The sequence below is a fragment of the Peromyscus leucopus genome, chromosome 2 (genome assembly GCF_004664715.2).
Source record: "Peromyscus leucopus breed LL Stock chromosome 2, UCI_PerLeu_2.1, whole genome shotgun sequence".
Taxonomy (NCBI): Eukaryota; Metazoa; Chordata; class Mammalia; order Rodentia; family Cricetidae; genus Peromyscus; species Peromyscus leucopus.
The window spans coordinates 143,161,628-143,180,245 of NC_051064.1; the positions used below are offsets into that span (position 1 = coordinate 143,161,628).

The 18,618-nt window shown below is 51.9% G+C and overlaps 1 protein-coding gene across 1 annotated transcript in view; it reads right to left on the bottom strand.

The window, feature by feature from the left end:
• Nucleotides 1–18,618, bottom strand: part of Tmem51 (transmembrane protein 51) — a 53,455-nt gene that overhangs the window by 8,184 nt on the left and 26,653 nt on the right. Inside the window, 1 exon segment of the mRNA XM_028880666.2 lies at nucleotides 725–791. The gene's annotated coding sequence lies outside the window, so the exon portion shown is untranslated.

Below are 18,618 nucleotides of genomic sequence, written 5' to 3' on the forward strand. Positions count from 1 at the left end.
GCCAGCCTGTCATGCATACAGGATGCTTGTTTTGTGTTTTGAGACAAGGTCTCATGTAGCCCACTCAGGCCTCCCTCCTATTTATGATACAGTGCAGGATGACCTTGAACTTGTGATCCTCTGTCTTCTCCTCCCAAGGGCTGGGATTACGGGCATGTAGCACCACCTCTGGTTTATGTGGTGCTGGGGCTGGAAGGCCTCACACATGCTGGGCAAGCACTCAACTGTCTGGGCTACACCCTAGCGGGATTTAAGTTTAAAGGCAGCAACCTTCAGAACCCATGGTCTCCAATCCACGGGCCCCTGGGAAACTCAGGTTCCCACTGGCCTGCTGTTTGTCTTATATCTGGCTTGTGACCACTCATGGCCCTGTGGTATATTTAGTCCAGTTTGCTTTCCCTGGCAGAATATACACAGAAGCTAATTTTATGCTTAGACGATTTGGGCCACATAGCCTTCAGCATGTCCTTAACGAGCAGCGACCTGGGGTGGGGGCAGAGAGGGCTGTTTGGCTCTGATGGGCTGCTCTCTAGACCCCATAGCTGGACCTGCCCATCACTGTTGACGTTTGAGGCAGCCTGGCGGCACAGGGATGATGCTGTGTAGGATGCTGTTGCACAGGGATGATGGTGTGTAGGTTTTTTAAAATGCACTGTTAGCACAGGGATGATGGTGTGTAGGTTTTTAAAATGCACTGTTAGCACAGGGGACAGGGTTCACCTACCTGGGGCTTCTGGGGAGACTCTGGGCAGACTCCTGCACGGCTGTCATGCTAAAACCTTCAGATCCACCTGTGAAAACAAGAGACGGGACGTTCTAAGGAAGCCATGGCATTTTGATTCTGTGAGGTACCCACAGAGAGACACCTGTTTTGGAGTTGGGAGCTTGAGGTGGGCCTATATAAAAAGAAGGACCAAAAGAAGACAATGGGGACTGGGGGATGGGGAGACGGCTCAGTCAGTGAAGTGTTTGCTGTATGAGTGTGAGAACCTGAGTTCAAATCCCCAGGACCCAGGTAAAAAGCCAGGCACCACCATGAGTATCTGTAAGCCTAGGACCTGGAGGGTGGAGACAGCAGGGTCACTGGGGTTTGTTGACGGCAAGCATAGCTCCGGGTTCAGTGTCTCAAGGGAATAAGGTGGACAGTGATAGAGCAGGACACTTGCCATCCTCCTCTGGCCTTCACACCACATACATAGGCATGCACAACTGCACACGTGTGTGTTTATACAACACACACACACACACACACACACACACACACACACACACACAGTCAAAACTCTATAGAACTACACTGAGCTACAGAACGATGACAGTCCACGGGCCACGCTGATCCCCAATCCTTCCATGCTCTTCTCCAGGCTAACCATGACTCCAGAGAAGAAAACGGAAACACATCTGGGTCACTGCATGAGGGATGGGTGAGCACCATAGCAAAGCCACTGAGGGTCATGTCCGAGAGGAAGATGAAAGACCGCTCCGACGTGACAGCCTGAATCCCAGCCGCTGCTCAGTTTCCAGGTAACATTCCTCCCATGGATGGATGCCACCATCTCAGTCTGTGACAGTCTCATTTTGGCTCTCCTTGGCTCCCTGGTCCCCGGCATCTGAGTCTCAATTTCGAGAAAGGCAGCTTTTGTCTGCCTTGCTATAATGCCTGGCTCCCAACACACCAAGCCAGGAATGCAACAGGCCCTTAATAAATACATGTAGGCTGTGGAAATGAATACCTAGCAGGTTTAGGTGTTGAGCCCATCAATGAGGGGACCTCCAGGCCCAGGTAAGCACTGACTGGCAAGGATTCCTAAGAGTCTAACTCAGGAGTCACAGGATACCCACATCTTGTTCTCATATGCAAATGATATCCCTGTAACCAGAATGAAGGTGATTGCCACTGGGGCCTGAGAGGTGATCTTATCACATTCCCTGGAGGCTCTGAGGTTGCAGTAGCTCAGCTCTCTGGTCCTCCCCAGGAGAGACCAGCCTCCCTCAGCTGGGGGAGGACATCTCTGCTCCAATACCAGAGTGTTCCCTCAGCCTAGCTGAGGCCAGAGTGGGTCAGGGCTGCTTATTCTCAGCTGGACCCAGTTTCCATGGACTCCAACTTCCAGACAAACAGTAAAATGAAACCAGACAATAAGGACTGGGGGCTGGCTCAGTGGTTAGGGCCCCTGCCTCCCTCTATCCCATTCCCAGCACTGTAAATTCAAAACAACAGCGGGCACTGAACGCAGAGTTCTGGCTGCAGCGGGGCAGAGAGCCCAGGCTGGTCTCCCGGGCCTTGCTTGGCCACTCTGCGGTTTAGTAGCTAGGAGGTAAATTCTATCAGGAGGCTCCTTGGCGCTTCCATCAGCTTTACTGGGAGGAGGGCTTGCCAGACCAAAGTGGCCTGCTGCTGTACCTCAGAGAGGCTCCTGGCCACTGCCGTGCATCACCTCTGCCTGCCACAGTTGGGAAAGGGATCTCGTTCTGGGGACACCGGCTGAGGAGTTCCAGCGGGACCTGCTAACTTCAGTCCACGGTTGCTTTGGGCGCCAAGCTGCCGCTGGTATCGGGGCCTTCTGCTGTCAGGGAATTTTGGACTCCCTCCCCCCAGGACTAAGAGTCAAAGGTTTCAGGTGCCTGTTTCAACACCATAGGAGATGCTTGTGATTAGGCACCTGGGAAAACGAGTCGTCGAGGAGACCAGAGAGAGGGAGGGAGAGAGCAGAGGGCAGCTGGGCGGGCGCGAGCAAGCCTCTGAACATCCTGTGAGGAAGAGACTGGAGGTCTTAGTGATGCCCATGGCTTTCCAGCTCAGTGAGAGTCAGGCACCCGTGGGCACTCATCCAGTATTTCCAGCTGCTGAAGGTGTGATGAGCTCCGCCATCCCAGAGTCTCTGTCCTGGGTCACACAGCTCGTGAGACTCACAATCAAATCTGGCTGAGTCCTGAGCCAAGGCTGAGTCCCCAGGGCCACTCCCTGGGCTAGGCAGACAGGTTCTGCAGTCTGTCAGCACAAAAGCACAGAGAGTAACAGGCAAACATTGCTTTGACTTGGAAGAGTTTGATTCGGATAATTCCTGGGCCCATTCTGTGTGTAGGGACTTACATCGGCACAGGACATTTGTTCACAGCCCATCAGAAAGACCAGTGACTCCCTCATAGGGGGAAAGCTCATGTGTGAGCGACAGCAAGATGCTTGCCTGGCACCCGAACACTTGGGAAGCTGAGATGTGAGGATCACTGTAAGTTCCAGGCCAGTCTGGGTTATGGTGTGAAACCCTGACCTCCCCGCACCCCTAACCGGGTTATAGGAGAACTACATGAGTTCTTTCCCAGCGACTTGCTTATTGACCCTAGGCATCTCTTCAGATCCAATGACCTCAAGACTGACACACTGGGCAACCAGCTTTTAACACAAGACCCTTCAAAGGATAAATTCAAGAAATATCCAAACTATAGCAACCATTTGAATGCTATTAGTTTGGTTTTATAAAGAAAGATGCTCAGGTTCAGAGAGACAAAGCAACTTTTCTAAAGCCACACAGCCAGTACAGAGCTGGGGGAGGGGGTGAAGTATACTTCATCTAACACCTTGTGATTCTCACCCCAGGTAGCACCTCTAAAAGGGATGAGAGATGAGCAGGGAGAGGAAAAAACAGCTCTTCAGCGTCTTGAGCTGTCTAAGTTCCTGTGATGGGGTCTGGGTTGGAGACGGTGCAGTCTCCATGAGTGATTTCATAGGACAGAAAAGTGGGCATCTCCCAGAATGCACCACTTAGCCTTGCCAGGAAGAGAGGCAGCTTCCCTCCCAGGCTCCTGGCACAAGGTGCTGGTGAACTTTATGAGCCGACGTCGCCAGGTCCCTCACTAATTCACTTAGGTGTCTGACAGTTGAAGACATCAAGTCTGCCCTGCAGCGTCTGGGGTGCTGTCCACAGCATGCAGGTTAGGGAACCCATGGGAGTTTGTCTCAGGCTTTTCTGTTAGCAAATGACTGAAGTATGGCCCTATGGACAAGACTGGCACCAGGGACCCATCCCATGAGTCCCGGGAGCATTCTGTGTTCCCTGGGAACCGCTACATTGGCGGCCTGTCTTCTTTAGTGGGGACTGAGCTCGTGGACACAGAGCAGCATCCAGGCCTCTGCACTGTCCACTCGAGATGACGCTGACACTTGGAACCGACTCTGATTGAGTCCATTGGCCTCTCGGAGATGAGCCATCACTGGCCTGCCACCCTGGCAAAGGTGGATGGCCATGGCTGGGCTGACTCCGAGCTCCCGGCCTGGCTGTGCCAAGTACCTCACGCATATGCAGCCGAGCCTGTTACCTCATCATGAGTTTACAGGAGGCGCTGCCCAACTCTGCTCATCTATGGAGGAGGGGCACAGGACACACAGAGGCTGAGACGCTTGTCCTGGGCCTCCCCACTGAAGAGCTGCCACCCTGTCCACAGGCCTCTCTTGGGCCTTCCTCACTTCTGGGGGCAAAAGCCCGGGCATTCTCTTAGAGGGAGAAACAGAGAACAAACAGAACAGAGTTCGGCCTCCAAGGGCTCAGCCGTCTTCTGGATATGGGGGGGGGGGGATGAGGCTGAGCTGTTCCCAAGAGCAGGGCTGACACCTTCTGAGGCACTGGTCAGATCTGAGAAGGAGGATGGGGCTGGCAGGGAGGCAACACACACTATTTAACTGAAGGTCCTCATCCTCATGACCCCAGGGATCCCCTGCTGAGAGCATCTGTTCTGGGTACATGGCAGCTTTAGAGGACAACTGCATCCTTCACTTCCTCCAGATCACGTCACTCAGAGGAGTAGAGGATGGCAGGAGGGAGTCTAATGAAATCCAGAGTTTCTGTCCACCTCACAGAGGCCCAGGCGGAGGCAGGCATAATGGAGGCCATGTCAGAACGGGCAGAGGGGATCTGGGTGTATCTCAGATGGTGGCTACACTGCTCAGTACTGTGTTTCTTAGAGTTTGGAAGGTGGCACATGGTAGCCCAGACACATGGGAGCTCCAAGAGAGCCATGGGATTTTTTTCTTTTGTTTAAAGACAATGTCTTTCTTATGTAGCCCAAAGCAGGCGCCAGCTTGCTATGTAGCCAAGGATGACCTTGAACTCCTGATCTTACCTTTGGGGTGCTAGGGTTTCAGGTGTGCACCACTGTGCCCAGTTTATATGGTGCTGGAGGTTGAACCTAGAGCTTCATACATGCCTGACAAACATTCTACAACTGAGCCACATCCCCAGAAATCACTGGGATCCCAGACTGGGCTTTATGTGGCCAAAGCACTTTTTAGTCCTCATTGAGCCAAGGACCTGAGACAGGCAGATTTCTCTGGACAGGTGAGTCCGACTGAATTACATATACCTTCATAAGACAGAGGTGAAGAGGTAAAAGGAGGAAGTGGCGTGTGGGTGGTGTCATGGGGTACAGGAACATGAAGGGGTACAGGAAACTTCTAGAAACAAGAAAAAAAAAAAAAAAACTGGTTCTACTCTGAGCCTGAGAAAGGAGCCTGCCCTACTGGTTAACATCAACAGTCAACATTGACTTGTACTTCTGAACTCCGAGAACCAAAAGAGAATGTGTGTTCAGCTGGTACCTTGGGGGACTTTCTTCCAGCAGCCACAGGATGTGGATATGAACAGTGTCCCTATACCTGCCACCATAATGCCTCCCATTCCACAGCAGTGTCACTGGGACCACACAACGCCGTCCTCCAGATACACGACTTCTTGGTGACCTCCTGGAACCTATACATTAGGCCCCAGCAAGTGGCCTGCCCTCTGGGTTTACACTTTAACCCACGCTCTGCCATAACCCAGGAGAACTTGTGTCCTGACTCCCATGTGGGGCAAAGGCGTGAGGGAGAAAAGCGCTCTGGCACCTCATCCATAGCCACTCTGATTTCTCAAGTTCAGATCTGGGCTTCCAGACTCCTGGGCGCAAGTCTGGGGGGGGGGGGGGTTGGGATTGGGGGCGTGGCTCAGGTGGTAAGGAAACTGGCTTGCTTAGCATGCATGAAGCCGTGGATTCGAACCCCAGTTCCATATCAACCAGGCATGGTGACTCTTCCTGTAATTAGGGACTGGGGAGATGGAAGCAGGAGGACCAGGAGCTTAAGGTCATTTCTCAGCTAAGTAGTAAGTTCAAGGTTAGCTTGGGCTACTTAAGAATAAACAAAACAAAGATCCCAGCACAGGAGCGAGTTTGACCCTAAGTCACATGAGAGAAGGGGTTCTTGCTGGCTGGGGTTGTCCGTGAGGGCCAGCCCTCCGTGATCCTTGGCTATTTCTACACAGGAGGACACACTTGGGAGATATTTGTCCTCCAATATCTGGACTTTGGCTTTTTTTTTTTTTTTTTTTTTTAGTTCCATGGTGGAGGCAGCTTGAAAACCTTCCAAAGGCATTTTTGTCCCGAACAGAGCCCATGAGAGTCTTCCACAACTTTCTCTCTTTGGAGCCTCAGACTTCCCTTTTTCCCCGGAGCAGTGGACCCCAGCTACTTCTCCCAGATCAGGCTTTTCCTGTCTGATGCTCAAGCAGCCACCTGGTGAGTCAGGTTCCAACTTTACCTGCTCACTAGAGCGTTGGAGCAGGCTCACTCAGGGGTCCGTCAGGCGCTGTATGGCTGTTTCACAGGTACTCATTTTTTATGACCTATTCATTATCGTTTGAATATTGCTATTTTATTCATGCCATCTATTATTATTTTATTCATTATGTATTTACTTTTATCAACAACTCGTTACATCTCTAGTATAATCATACTTTGAGTTATAAGTCATAATTGTGGTCAAATTTTCCAGACCTCCATGATGAATTTTTAAGAATAATTTCCCTTTAATCCCAGCACTTGGGAGGCAGAGGCAGGTGGATCTTTGTGAGTTCGAGGCCAGCCTGGTCTACAGAGCGAGATCCAGGAAAGGGGCAAAGCTACACAGAGAAACCCTGTCTTGAAAAAAAAAAAAAAAAGAATAATTTCAAAGAAAACTTGAAGTTCAGACACCTGCTCAAGGCCACACAGTGAATGGCCCAGCAGATTTGAAGCTTATACCCCAACCATTGAATGCCTCCCTGATACCCACCACAGCTCCTTCCCAGAAGCCCTTGCCAGGTCAGGAGGTAAAATTCCTTTCCCCTTGAGTCGTTTCCAGCGTGAGTCACTCTGTCCCCACAGCTCTGGTCCTTTCTGGCTGTGGTTTAAGTAACCGGTGCTGGGTTGTTTAATTATAAACCTGGTAGCAGGCTGAGGTGAGCGCCAGAGGGGGCTGGGAGAGTCATGGCTGGGACTAGCCTGCTTGGTCACCATGGCCAGGCACACACAGGGACTTCCCCCAACCAAGGTGCTGACTGGGTTGCTTTCTCTCAGGCCACTTCTCCTTGGTCGTCCCTCTGTGTGTGCCCATGTCCTCTGCTCCTGTTTTGTTTTGTTTGTGACAGGGTCTCAAGGAGCCCAGGCTAGCCTTAAACTCACTAGGTAGCTGAAGATGACCTCGAATTCCTAATCTTCCTGCCTCCACCTCCCAAGTGCTGGGACGACAGACATGTGCCATCATGCCAGGCTTGGCCTCTCTGTATAAAGACACTGGTTGCGTTGAAGGAAGAGGGATATTCATGTGACTATGTCAGCCCAGTCACCACTTCAAAGGCCCTGTCCCCAAACACAGTTCCATTCTGAGGCCCTGGACGACTTCAGCGCAGACATGAAGGCACTCGGTCAGCTAGAGCCCTGCCTGCAGGGGCTTGCTCCCCTTGACTCCGCACCCCTTCCCCACTGGCTGACAACCTCCAAGGCCAATGCCCTTCCTACCTACCTCACCTTCTGCCCCTTCTGGAAGCTCTGGAAGGGTGCCTGCTACATACTCCCTCTCCACGCCCACTCTTCCCCCCCTCACCCCCTGTGGAGGCCCACAAGGGTTTTCTAGTGAGGTCCAAGCTTGCTTCGCCCAGCAGAGCTGCATTAGAGAATTGCTTGACCATGTGCATGGTTACTAAGTGATTGGAAGGGTCTACATTTGGCTGAGCTAGGGGGAGGTCTTTTGCTGCACCCCTTGGCCTTCCTATAAATAGCCCTTTAGAAGAGACAGAAGGGGCCGGTGGAAAATGATCCAGGGTCCCTTTATCTTGATTTTCAGTATGAACACAAACCGTGTAAATGGAAACAGGAGTGGGGTAAACCAGAAAGGCAGCATGGGGATTGTAGTTTGTTCATAACAGCATGACGATATAGAGAAAGGCAGCTTGGGAAATGTAGTCCTTAACAGTGTAACACTATAGAGAAAGGCAGTTTGGGAAATGAAGTCTATAACAGAGATGCTAATACTACACTGCATTGTATGCATGATTACTAGGTGATTGGAAGGGTCTGCACTTGGCTGAGCTAGGGAGAGGTCTTTTGCTCCACCCTTTGGCATTCCTATAAATAGCCCTTTAGAAGAGACAGAAAGAGCCAGTGGATAATGATCCATGCCCTCCCAAGGCTATCCTGTGTTTCTGTCTGTTTCTCTCCCCTCTGTCTGTCTATCTAATATCTCTTAGCCCTCAAGCATATCTAATATCTCCTCAAGAGTACTCTGTTGTAAAATGTGGGAGCCAGTCGCCCAGCTGGGCTCCTGCAGGCCTTCCAATTTCCTACCTTCCCTTCCCCAATCCCACCCCTCTGCTTTCCAGAGAATGACGTCTCCAGCTGTGAGTGACTGTTTTACACAGTACAGACCAAGGCACAGACAGAGCTTGGGGGAGGCAGAACCAGTAGCCCCTCCCAGCCTGTTGCTGGCCCATGCTCCAGACCCCTGCGGGCACTTGTTTTGTGTTCTCTACAGTGGGACTGCATATCTCACAGCATAGCAAGGCAGCCTTATCTCCCCAGGTCCTGGCAGAACTCCTGAGCTGGAGAGTGGGGCAGGGGCCCAGCTGGCTGCCTGCCCCTCCTCAGCCAGAAGGATCCAGCAGGCCCTAGGAGGCCTGTGCAGCCCAGCTTACCTCGAAGCGGGGAGCCGGCTCATTTTGTCCCCTTTCCTGAGTCAGAGGGGATTGGAGAAGAGATGGTGGGTGACATCGCTCCCTGCTGGGATTCTCATGTGGTCAGGGAGATTGCTTCCTATGTCTCCTCTCCCCTTCCTCCGTGGTAAGAAAACTGACACTTAGCTCCCCAGAGGCTCCCCAGAACACAGACAGCATTACTCAGCCTCCTAGGAAGAGGGTGCTTCATATAGCTGAGTTTTGGCTAATGAGATCCAAGCAGCAGTGGGCCTGGCGGGGTGTGGGGAGTGCGGGGGTTGGGGGGTGGGGGGGTAGGGGGGGTGGGGGGGGTGGTGGGGTGGTGGTGCACTCGTGAAGCATTCTTCAATGAAAAAGATACATTTCCTCTTTCCTCCTGGTTGTAATGTGGAAGTGATGGCTGGAGCTCAGGCAGCCATGCTGGGTGGTAAGGGGTGGCAGAGGTAATGAATGATGGAGAGAAAAGATAGAAGGAGCCTGGGTCCCTGATGACCACAGAGCTGTCATTTCAACCCTAGACACCTGCCCTGTGGAGTCTATTTACATGAGGGAAACAGAAATCACTTTTTAAAACTCTTGATTTTTTTTTTCCTTGTCATGAGTTGCTTAGTCTGCCTCCACTCAAGAAATGATAATATGGTATTATCATCATTTATGAGGGTACAGTTAAGTCAAAGATTTGCCCACACGAGTTTATTTGATTATTCTAAGAGCCATGTGGAATTGTCCCATTTCGTAGGGCCTTTCTCCAAACAGACTTTAAAGGGGGTCCAATACCCCTGCTACCTAGCATTCATGTGGGCTTTTCATTTTTTATTTTGCTATTTCATGTGTATGGGTGTTTTGCCTGCAGGCATATCTGTGCACTACATGTGAGCCTGGTGCCTGAGGAAGCCAGAAGAGGGCACTGAATCTTCCAGAACTGGAGTTACAGGCAGCTGTAAACCATGATGTGGTATTGCGAATGAAGCCCAGGTCCTCTGCAAGAGTAGCAAGCGCTCTTAACCTCTGGGCCCTCTCCCAGGCCTGCTGTTCTGGCTTTGTTCCTGGGTGTAGGCAAGTCATACAGCCTTCTTCTGACCAGTTAGGATACGGCCAAGGGAATGAGATCAAGGAGGTTGTGTGGGTGGCGTCATGACCAAAGGAACTGTCTGCTGCTCAGTGCCTTTGCTTTGGTGAAGCAAGTGTCTATCTGGAGAGGAAATTCACTTAGCAAGGGATCAGAGGAAGAAAGCCCCGAAGACCACAGCCTTCTTCCCACACCTGTGTCAAGTTCCAACAACCAGGTGTTCATGGAAGTGGACTTCTTCCCAAGATGCCCTGTCAGATGAACATAAAACCTTGGTCCACAAGGCCCTAATCACAGCCCAGCAGAGGTTAGGCCTGGCCAAGCCAGACCTTAAGCCCCTCAGACTGTGATAAAATGTAAATGTTGGCTAATCAGCCTGAGGCACGTGGCCACCTGCAGAAGTGGGGCCCCTTATGTACCGGGCAATGACTTGTCTGTGGGCTGGGTAAAGGCCGGGGAGGCCAGCAAACTGGGGTGAGGTAGGCCAAGGAACTTGATAATGTGGGAGCAGAGGCTGGTGGTGGCTGGGGACAGATGCCAGAGGGGAAGATATGTGGTTTTATAGCTCTACAGGTGGTGGCCTCAGGGGCGTGAACATCCGGAAAAGAGAGGACCAAAGCAGTTACTGCCACGGACTCTGGACGAAGCTTGTTTTTTTTTCACCTCACCACCAGGTGTTTTCTGTGCCTCTTTTTTTATTTTTGGTTTTCTGAGACAGAGCTTCTCTGTGTAAGTTCTGGCTGTCCTTGAATTCACTCCGTAGACCAGGTTGGCCTGGAACTCAGAGATTCACCTACCTCTGCCTCCCAAGTGCTGGGATTAAAGGCGTCCGGCACCACCGTCTGGCCTCTCTGTGCCTCTTAAAGCTTCAGCTTTCTCATCTTTAAAATGATAGCAATGATGCTTCCCGGGGCTGGAGAAACGGTTCAACAGTTAAGATGCATACCCCTCTACCAGAAGACCTCAGTTTGGATCCTAGCACCCACATCAGGCAGCTCGCAAACACCTGTAGCTCCGCCTCCAGGAGATCTGAACGCACACAGGCACAACTTTCCAGAAGCAAGGATGCAGGCCGCCCTTGAAGGCCTCCCTTCCAAATCTGGGGATTCAGTCAACCATAAATGGAAAGCATTGCAGGCTATAGGGACAGGACTGAGCAGGGCCTGGTGACACAGGCCTGTAATCAGAGCTACTGGGTGAGGCTGAGGCAGGCAAGTTCAAGGACAACCTGGGCAACTTACTGAGTCCTGTCTCAAAATAAAAAATAAAAAGATCCAGGTGGTGATGGTGTACACCTTTAATCCCAGCACTTGGGAGGATCTTTGAGTCTGAGGCCAGCCTGGTCTACAAAGTAAGTTCCAGGACAGCTAGGGCTAGGGTTATATAGAGAAACCCTGTCTTAAAAAAACAAAACAAAACAAAAAGTAAAAGAGGGCTGAGGATGTAGCACACTGGTAGGGCACTTGCCTAGTATGCACAAGGCTCCAAGTTCAATCCCCAGGATTGCGAGTTGGGGGCAGATTTGTCCTGTACCTGTGCAGTGGGCTTCTCCTTGTCATTGCCCCTGAACGAGGTTCAGCACTATTTACAGTCTTTACCGTGGGTCAGGCATCCCGAGTCATCCGAGGGGATAGAATGTGTGTGGGAGGATGTGTCAGGCTCAGAGCAAACAAGACAGGAGGATGTGAGTGAGCATCCCTACAGGAGGGATGTGAGTGAGCATCCCTACAGGAGGGATGTGAGTGAGCATCCCTACAGGAGGGATGTGAGTGAGCATCCATACAGGAGGGATTGAGTGAGCATCCATACAGGAGGGATGCGAGTGAGCATCCTACAGGAGGGATGCGAGTGAGCATCCTACAGGAGGGATGTGAGTGAGCATCCTTACAGGAGGATGTGAGTGAGCATCCTACAAGAGGAGCATCCCTACAGGAGGATGTGAGTGAGCATCCTACAGGAGGGATGTGAGTGAGCATCCTACAGGAGGGATGTGAGTGAGCATCCTACAGGAGGATGTGAGTGAGCATCCTTACAGGAGGGATGTGAGTGAGCATCCTCGGAGGATGATAGCATCCCCTGTGGTTAACCATGGATGATGGTATACAGAAAGTGTGTCCTCTGGCTTCCCCTCTAAGTCTCATCATGACCGTCACGGTGACCTTGGCCAATGACTATGGTGAAAACCTTCCCATCACAGCCAGCTTGAGCTATCACAAGGTTTCTGTGCTCAGGGTAGAAAGGAATACACACGGCGGCTCTCTGAGAACCGTAACACTGCTGTTCTGTCTCTGCTTCATATTTAAGTGGACAGAGTCCTGTGTCTCTTAGCCACCATGTACAAGGCCCCGAGGATCCCTCCAGAATTAACAGTCAGCATCTCTTAGATGTATGTTAGCAGTGTCCAGGGTTTCTCCTGCAAGCCACACCTCCGAGAAGGTCCAGGGAACAGGGATGAGGCACAACATAGCAGTAGCCTCTAGCTGGGACCAGGAGAGGGGAGGCACTGTGGGACACTCAGCAGAGTCTCCAGAGGCCAGGTGGGATGTTCTGTGCCAGGGACAGACTGTCCCTACAGTGAAAACAGGACAATCATAGGATTCTCCCAACTCCCTGCCACTGAGAAGGTCTGCTGTGTCCTGTGGCTGCCAGGACAGACATCTAGTAATGCAGCAGCTTAAAGCAACACTAATCTATTTTCCTTGAGTTCCAGAAGCCTACACTCAGGGCAGGGCCACCTTCCCAGTGAAACCCACACTCTAGCCTTTCACAGCCTCCTGATGTTGCCAGCATCCTCTGGCTTCCGCCCTTTCCTCCATCTTCCAAGCGTACTCTGGGCACCCTGGCTCTCCCTGCTCGACTCTCTCTTCTATGTAGACTCTGGGACTGCCAGAGCTGACTAGGTGAGCCAGGGGTACCTCCTCCCTTCAAGATCTATGACAGAGTCACATGTACAAAGGCCCCATCACCACACAGGCATGTCTAGCCCATGGTCTGCAAGCTGCATTTGGTCCAACATAAAATTATAAACTTACTTTAAATATTGTAAGATGCTTTGAACTCAACTGCATGGTCCTCAAGAGTGAACTCTGTAGATGACACCACCATGTCACCAGCTTGAAGGCTAACAGAGATGTGGTTCTGGGATGAGGATGTAGCCTTCTGGGGAGAGTCAGGGGGTGTTATTTAGGCAGCCCAGACGGCCCTAGGTACACCTTGATGTATTATCCTTCAGCTAAGCATCATGAAGCTACAGTTCTGGGGGTCCCTGGTATACTGCATATAGTGTACTTCAGAATACAAATAAAGGGTCACACACTCTATGGGGGAGGGGACTTTTGTTCCCAAAGCAAGCATCTTCAAAGTCATCATAATGGCTAGCATGTACTGATGCTGTCACCAGCCCAGACCATCACCCTCACCCTCAGGATTAAATGAAGGCACTGTGGCTATCACCCCCACACCACTGAAGTGTACTCCAAGGCCCAGAACCCCCATAGTCTGCTCAAAAAACTTTGTTAATAAGTAGCCGAGCTCAGCTGCCAACGAGAGTCGAAGTTCAGAGTCCACTCCACCTTGCTGCCCCACCTCTCACGTGTTCTGCGTTCATGCCCTACACATTTTCCCCAAACCTTCTATCCTCAGCTCCCATGAACAACGAACTGCATTGGTCAATGTCAGAAGCAGAAGTTTGTCAGTGACAGAGACAGAGAGCAATAAGGGCTTGATACACAACAATACATACAACAATAAAAGTGAATGCCAGTGTCGGAGATCAGCTGCCTTGAGGCAGGGGTCCAAGCTGGATGCTAACTGGGTTTGCCATCATGCTCAGGATTCCCTAACTGGGGGCTCGTGCTCACAGGGCTGCCAACCCAGGACTCTGCCCTCATCGAGCTACACCAGCACAGGCCCAGGGCTCCCGCCTTCTCTGGACACTGTACGCAGCCTTTGGTCCTCTGTTCTCATTCTTTTGGGTTGGGAACACCACCACCATCACCTCATCCCTTCAGGGTGTTTAGATCTCAATCCAAGGAAACGGACGTCTAAATGTTCTAGCAGAAAATGGAAATCCTGAAAGGTGGAGTATGGGAATCAGCCAGGAGCAGGACTGCTCCCAGAACCCAGAGGAACATCCAGGCTGAGTGACCACAGCCAGAGTGATAAAAGCCCAGCTGTTGTTACCTGACTGCCCCTGTACATCGGGCGGGGGTGGTGCTGTCTGGTGAGGTGGGTCCTGGGGGTCATAAAGCTAAACTGCTGCCATCTGCCTCCTGGCTCCCCCTATCACACACTCAACACACACCTACAGAACACCCATAAACTCGGGAATCCAGGTGCTGGAGACCCAGTGATGAGGATCTCAGAGCAACTCAGGGCCCAGCACCACATGAAACTTCAAACAGGAAAACCTCAGACTGGCAAACAGAGCTGACATCTGTCATCAGAAAATAAGCCACTGTAGGGACACTTTAAATATGCCTCTTCTCTCCAGAGAATGTGGAGCTGTCCAAGCTTGTCACACAAAGGACGCCCTGGGTGGGTCTCTGAAGTCTAGGGGACTGCCACACCAGGCTGGGGGAGCAGGCTGCTCAGTGCTGTCCCCTGATCCTGTGAGCATCCACTATCCCTGTCTACTCCGGGTTCTAAAAGTAGGCACGGCCAGCCTGGCCAATCAGTTTCTCTAGTTCCCCTGAGGGTGTGGCTTTTGCCAGGTCAGAGTCCAGGAGACCCAACTGATTCTCTGTTCTGGAGATCTTCCGAGTTCACAGAAAGTGGGGTCTGGAGACATGGGGGACCAACATGTCACCCCAAGGGGATGGACTTCCACTCCTACAGGGATGCCCAGTGGACACAATGACAGCTGAGGCCATGTAGGGATGAGCCAGAGAGGACACCACCCGGACACAGAATCCCTCGAGACCTGCAGCGGATTCCACTATGTGACCCAAATAAGGACAACAAAGCAAAGCCAACATAATCCAGCTGCTTGGAGCTTGGACTCTCCCGGCAGCTGTCCCCACTGTCCCTACAATGTCCTTTCTGCTTGCACAAATGACTGTTAATTAAGGTCACTGTGACGATGAGCAGGGAGGGACACCAGAGCTGGAAGCAGGCATACAGTCAGGCCCCAGTCCGACTGCACAGCCAGCCCACAGGCCTTGCTCTAAGTCACCCAGATGTGAGGCCTGGAGGTTGCCAGTTGGAAACGGAGAAGAAGCAGGCCTGTCCGTCAAACAGCATTGCCGAGGCTAGCGATACACCTAGAGGCAGAGACACTCAGGAGAGAGGAAAGGGGGTAAACTCAGGCTGGGGGTGTAGCTCAGCATGATTACTTAGCATATGAAGACCTGGGTTCAATCCCCAGAACCGCATGAACTCAGTGCGGGCGGCCTTGTCTGCCTGGAATCTAAGCAGGAAGTGAAAGTAAGGATGGTCAGGAATTCAAGGTCATTCTCAGTCACACAGCCAGTTTGGGGTCAGCCTGGGCTACACCAGACTCTGTCTAAAAATAAATGAATGGACGAATGGACAAGTACATAAGGTAATTTGAAGAGGACATGGGATTATGGCCTGGAGGGGTGCTGGTGGGTGACAAATGTAGGTGCTGAGGACATCCTGAGCCTATTGTACGCAGCCTGCCTTTCCAGAGCTGGACCTGTGCACCTTGGGACCGTGAGGAACCGCTCTACCCTTGCAGCACACCATGGTGGCTCCCTCTAACCTGTCACTTAATGTCACTCCTGGGGCTGGAGATGACTCAGTGAGTAGCACACTTACTGCCCCTTCAGAGGACCCGGGTTCAGGTCCAACACCCGCTCTGGGCGGCTCACAACCACCTGTAACACTCCCTCCAGGGGATCCTATGCCTTCTGCTGGTCTCTGCGGGTACACACACACACACACACACACACACACACACACACACACAGAGAGAGAGATAAACCTTTAAATGTCACCCCTTTACATCCGGGTTTCCAAGCTAAACATCTGCAGTTGTTATTGTTATTATTATACAATTCCTTTTCAGTGCTGGACATGAAACTTGGGGCCTTGTGCATTCCTGACAAGCACTTCCTCCCCCTGGGCCCCGCCTCCAGCCTCCATGCTGTGTCATCCTCTAAGATTTTCTAATTGACACTCATTTACTTGTGAGTAGGTACGTGTATGGATGCATGTGTGTGGAGGTCAGACATCAACCGTGGAAATCAGTTTTCTCCCACCGTGTAGGTCTCTGGGTTTGAACTTAGGATGTCAGGTTTGGCGGGAAGCACCTTCATCCACTGAGCCATCTCACTGGCCCACGCCACATCACTCCAGTCCTTCCCCTCCTCAGTGTTTATCTGCCTTCCGGCTCTCTCCACCTCCACCAGGCCAGCTCTAGGCAGGAAGGTATAAGACCACACAGCAGACACTCAGGAGGCACTAGGCACACAGTGTCACAGTGAAAGCCCAGCACATCTGCCGCAGGCGCTGGGTGGCAGCCAGTGATCTGTGCAGGGTCACGCTCACCGCGCACACCGGCTTCGCAGCTCTGAGCCGAGACAGGGATTGAGTTTAAGGATCTCCATCTTGCAGATGAGGTAACAGAGGAGTGGTCAGGGCCCAGGGATGGTGAGAAGCAGAGGAGGGGTGCTACCGAGGGTGGGCGGGTAGGCAAAGTGTGCCATGGCTGTGGCTGTACTTCTGCCCCACCCTGCATGGCACAGCTGACCCAAACAGCACGCTACACACTTGAGGGGCGCTCAACCCTGAAATGAGCTCATGCTAAGAGCTTCTGAAACAGAGATTTATTTTAGTGTGTGTGTGTGTGTGTGTGTGTGTGTGTGTGTGTATGCACGCTCATGGGTGTGCCACAGCGTACACGGGGAAGTCAGAGGTCACCTTTCAGGAGCTGGTGCGCTCCTTCTATCATGTGGATACTGGGGATTGAACTCAGGTCCTCAGACTTGGCAGCAAGCCTCTTTACCCAGTAAACCATCTCTCTAGCCACAAAAGAATTTTTCTGAGAGATTAACCAGCCCTTCGTGTGTGTCTAGGGCAACGACATCTTTGTTTTCTGCGTGTGTCTAAACAAGATCTGTTCATCCATATGCTCCCCAAGACGACTGACAGAAATGACTTCACCTCCAAACTCAGGACAAACCTAACATGGGAGCTGCTGATGTCCACAGACAGTGGGTAGTTCTGTGTCCCTCGGGGTGGGGGCATCACACCTCACCCCTCTCCAGCCACACAGCTGGTCAGCAAGGTACCCAGAGCTTGAACTACTCAATGCAAAGTCCAGGAATGCAGATGACCAGAGGACCTGGACAGTGCCACCTCTCAGCAGCTTATGAAGTGGGTGCCAATACCGTGTCCATTTGACGGAGGCTGCATCCCAGAGGTCACCCCAGCCAAGGCTCAGCAAGGAACCGACTCCAGAAGGGACACTCTGCAGTGTATTCCAATCTACTTCCAGCTAGTGGTGGCATGTTTTTAATTAATGAAGCCAACCTTGTATAGGGGTTTCATGCAGGCAGCATGGTGACAGGCCATCTTGGGCTTTTGTTTCCAACCCAGAGGGACCAGAACAGTTTGGGGAACTCACAAAAAAGAGGGTTTGGGGAGGTGGGGAGAAAGAAAATGGAAGGAAAGAGGAAGGCTGGACAGGAGGAAGGAGGAGAAGGAGGGAAGAAGGGATGAGGAGGGAGAGGAGAGAAAGCATATCCCATAGTGGAAAGCGTATCTTCATTGACAGCTTGACAAGTGTTCCAACACACTTTTCTGGTCCCAGGCATTTTGATGGCTATAGTAATTATAAGAAGAACATCTTGCCTTTACAAAATGCTTCCTAGGCAAAGGTTCTCTCTCTCTCTCTCTCTCTCTCTCTCTCTCTCTCTCTCTCTCTCTCTCTGCGTGTGTGTGTGTGTGTGTGTGTGTGTGTGTGTGTGTGTGTGTGTATGGTGGGGTGGTGGTGATATTGTGACCTTCTTTATACAGATGAGGAGCCAAGGCTCAGAGAGGTTAAGCAGCTTGCACAAAGGTGCACAGCTAATTATGGAGATACGTGGTGGGGGTGAGGGGCCGAGAGACCCTAAGAACCCCCTTTAGGCCACTCTCTTGAGTTGAAGCTTTCACATTAAACCACCAAAACCATCAGCGCTCCACTTGTAACACAGGCCCCTCCAGACACAGCCTCTGCTATTACGGTCATCATCATTTGACCTGCAGCCTGGCAGACAGAACCCAGAGAGGGCCTGTCTAGTCCTGCCTGATACCTTGTGCCTGGAGGATATCCGCAGCTGTGTGGCAAGTCCCACCCTCTGCCCGCCTGGCACACAGGCCCTGTGATGCAGGGCACACAGCCAGAAGCTGCCCGGTGACTGAGGGTGCCTTGTCTGAGGCTTAGCACAGGACTCTCGGAAGACCAGGAGACAGTCCTGGGGTCGCCTCTGACCTAATTAGACTTAGGCTTAAAAATAGACTCAGCAAGTGGCTGACATCCTCAAACGCTCAGCTGTGTGGACTTGGCTACCAGCCTGGTGATACCCACTCAGGCTGGGCATCTGGCGG